The following is a 4,177-nucleotide window of genomic DNA, read 5'->3' as shown; positions in this document are numbered from 1 at the left end:
GATAAAAAAAAAAGAAAAAAGGACAAAAAAAAAGAGAAGAGAAGAAAAAAAAGTTGTTAACTCACTATTATGCGCTAAAATTGATCCATGTTGAAAAATCATGTTTAGTACCTTTTTTTCTGTCTCTAGTGGGCTAGGAAAGTTGCCTCATCATCCAAAAAAACTTTATCCTAATATACTTTCAGAAAACCAAATAAATTAAGGTGAATTTTTTAGAACCAACTTGAGTTGGTCGACTTAGTCAGCTAAAGTAAATTTTTTAGTATCTTTTATTTTGTTATCTAGATTATTTAATTTATTTTTTTTAAATTAAATATTTAAAATTTATTAAATATTATTTATTTTTTTTAATAAATTAGGCACAATATTAAAGATATTATAACATTCACCACAAATTAATCTCTGTAGATAATGAACAAATAAATTAAGAATTTCTTTCTATCAGTTTGACTTTGACCTGAACCTACTCATATTATTTCATCCAGAACTATATATGAAACCTGATAAATTAATAAGTAATGTATTTAATAGCCAAAAGTTTGTTTAAAATAATGTATTAGTATTGCATCTTTCTATGGTTTTCATCGTATTAATCTTTTACTATTAATTAACTTCAATATTCACTATATTGAATAATGTTGGACTTACACACAAATTCCAGATTATATAGAATGTTACGTTATATAGCCTTGGACTCAATAATCAATGAATATTATACTATCAACATCCTAGTAATAATAGATTTCATCTGAGGATGTTCCCTAGTTATTAAGCCGGTGTCATGGATCTCTATGCAGGAAAATTGGGAATGTGAAAAAAACAAACTTATAGAGTAAATTCTTTATGTGAGTTTTCCAGCAATTACAGTGTGTATTCTTCGGAATCAACAAAAAGGAAATACTAGTTATTACTAGTATCCATAAACCTCACATGTACATAGAAGACATTGAAATAAATTTAATAATAATAATAATAATATAAATAATTTAGAGAGTTTTAACTCAAACCAGCAAAAAGAATTTTAAGATTCCAATGCCAAGTATCAAATAGAGGATTAGAAATCAATTATAGAGTAACATACTAATTAAAAACTGTTCGGTAGTTCAGGTACCAGGCAGGTCGGATGAACAAAATGAGTGTGATATGGTGGGAGACTGGACCGAGTCGTTGGTGAACGGATGGATCTTCCGGATTTGCGTTGGAGTGTGGAAGACTGAGACCTTGCGACCTCACGGGCTGTAGTGTGGGAAGGAGAGCCACATGCAAAAAGGACTCTGACGTCCAAACAAAATCCGTACAAATGACAGGAAAAGTGAGTGGATAATGACGTATCTCAGGAGAGAGGTACGGTCCTCCCCTTATATACTCTGTCATTAGGACGGGTTCCACTGGATACGCCTCTTTCCTGAAAGTTTTCTCTCCTAACTGTCATGTGGTTGGGTGCTAGGGGGTAAGATTCCGAGCGTTACCCGTGGTCCGAGTGTGTGACGCCCGCCGGGTCGGCCACTCGGGTCGGAGCGCCTTATCGTCTAGACCGGGCAAGAACAAAAACTATAATACTTATGATCTATAATACATTAAAGCAAAGTTGTATCAAATGTTTAAAGTAATAAAAACATAATCCAATTTTGGATGTTCACATAATTCAATGATGAAATTAATTAATTCAATTTCAACCATGGTAGATATATACATCAGAATCAGTCACTAATATAAAATACGTATTAAAATATAAAATACAGATTAAAAATAAATTAAATTACTGATTTTAATATGCAAATAGCATTTTTAAATTTCAATTATTGTAACTCAATATTGTAGCAAATCGATCTTTCATCAAATCCTGTATGAATTAGACAAATAGAACATAATTTTTTGAGTGAAGGCAAAATCTTTTGAGATCCATTAACATAAGTAGAAGTAGCTAGGGACAATAACATCCTACACATATAGTGTTTGAACAAATAATTATTTGAGCGACATGATGGATTCAAGAATGGCTAAGACCTCGGATTCTTTCTTCATTCACGGGGAAGAAGACAGAACAAAAACACAACTTTTTTTTCTTTGAGAAAGACATGTTGACCATTATGTCATGTCATGGTCAAGAATTGTTGGTGGTGATTATAAATTGTACGGTGGTGGTGGAATTTAACCACCTTGTTCATAATTTTTGACATTGTGTCCATTGTTGGTCACCAATCTTTTTCTAGATTAGCAACCATGAAAATCCCTTCAATCTGCTCGTGATTCACCACCACATACAAATGCAAATTTTCTAGAGTCATATATATATAAGAGATGATTTTCAGTTACATTATGTGTTTACTGTTTTGGCATCTTATCCAATTATATAAAGATGATAGAATAAATTACTATTTGTACCCATGAAAGATAACAATATATCATATAAGAATAAAACGACAATTGTAATCACGGAAGATGGCCTCCATGTGCCAAGAGTACCCGGATGTTAGTTACGCAGTTGGTCCATTAAGGTACTCTTGGTACACGGAAGCCATTTTTCGTAGTTACAATGGTCGTTTTATTCTTATATAAGTACATTTGTTAGCGTCTATATCTTTTATGAGTACAAATAGTAATTTATTCGGATGATAACGATAATAAGCAATTAAAGACAGAAGATTTTTTTTTTTTTTCCTATTGCAAAGGAAATTTTGCTAGTGGTTAAAGAATGTGCAACTTTCACTGAATAAGTTTAACATTATTGCTGTTTAGTATTTTGTTAAAATTATAATTATTCATGCACGTTCTTTTATCAATTTAAGTTTCATTTTAGAAAAAATAATTTCATGATGTCAGAACATCTTTAATAAAAAAAATCTGGAGTTTGTTTTTTGTTAATTCTCAAAAAGCAAACAAGTTTTAATAAGAAGAGACACATGATAATTATATCTAATACGTTCTTCATACAAAAATCTCAAACTTTGTGTGAATTTTACATAAAGTTTCTATCTCTTTTTATTTGTTTTTTGTTGAAATTTTCTTTTTAAAATTAACAAATAATCCAATTCTATATCTTTCGGTTATAAAAATTATAATACCAAATTATGAAATTATTTTTTTAAAAAATGTAAGACGATAAAAAAAATACATAAATGATTATATCTAACAGAACATTGTTGTTCCATTCTATGTAAGAGGTCAGAGGTCTAATCTTATTCTCACTAACGGCAACATAATTTGGATTTAACGTTGGGAATGAAATCACAATATGATACTGTTTGGTGGAGAGACAGAGACAGAAAGATTGAGACTGAAAGACAGAGACTAAAAAACAGGGATTGAAATAAATCTCAGTATTCTGTTTGGTGCAAAATGGGAGACAGGAATTGAAATAAGAATAAAACTCTAATTTAATTTGCACAAAGGGTAAAATTGGAATTAATTAACTGAAATAAAAATATTTTAGGTATAAAATATTATTAAAGTTTCAGTCTCCATCTCTAAAAATTTCAGTCCCCTGTGTCCCTACTTTTTGGAGGTACTGAAATACTGAAATTTTAAAGACAGAGACAGAAATTTTAATACCAGTTTCTAAACCAACAAATATGATACTGAATCTCAGTCTCTCAGTCTTTGTCTCAATACTTCAAAACAACAGTACTTCAAAACAAAAGCGACATTCTCCAAGTTCCAAGGGTTCTAGTTAGAAATTATATAAATATAAATATAAGGTGAGATATGCGTGTAAGTAGCATTATTCTTGCCAAGAAACTTATGACAACATCACAAGGCCCAATCTAAATATTTTAGAGTAGGTGGGCACTGGCTACTGGCTGAGTTAGGTATGGTGCGAGCTATTGCAAATTGTGAGTGATGGAAAACCAACTAATTACAATCAAAAGAAGCAAATTATTATTATTAGTTTATACACAAAAAAGGAAAAAAAGCAGAGAGTGTTTAACCAAGCACAATTCAAATGTGCATGTCACCACCACTCACCATAATTCATACACACATGTAATCAATCACTCAAAAACACTCCAATTGGTTTAACTTTTCATACAATAATAATATGATACATATCTCCTTATTCTCTCTCTCTTTTTTTTTTTTTTCTTTTTTCCCTTAAATATTGCTATCATTGCAAAGCCCTCTAGCACCCTTTAATTGAAAAAGGAAAAGGGGCTCTCACAGACTATAGCATCTATTA

Source organism: Arachis ipaensis, chromosome B06 (assembly GCF_000816755.2).
Source record: "Arachis ipaensis cultivar K30076 chromosome B06, Araip1.1, whole genome shotgun sequence".
Lineage (NCBI taxonomy): Eukaryota > Viridiplantae > Streptophyta > Magnoliopsida > Fabales > Fabaceae > Arachis > Arachis ipaensis.
Note: the sequence above shows the minus strand (reverse complement) of the source record.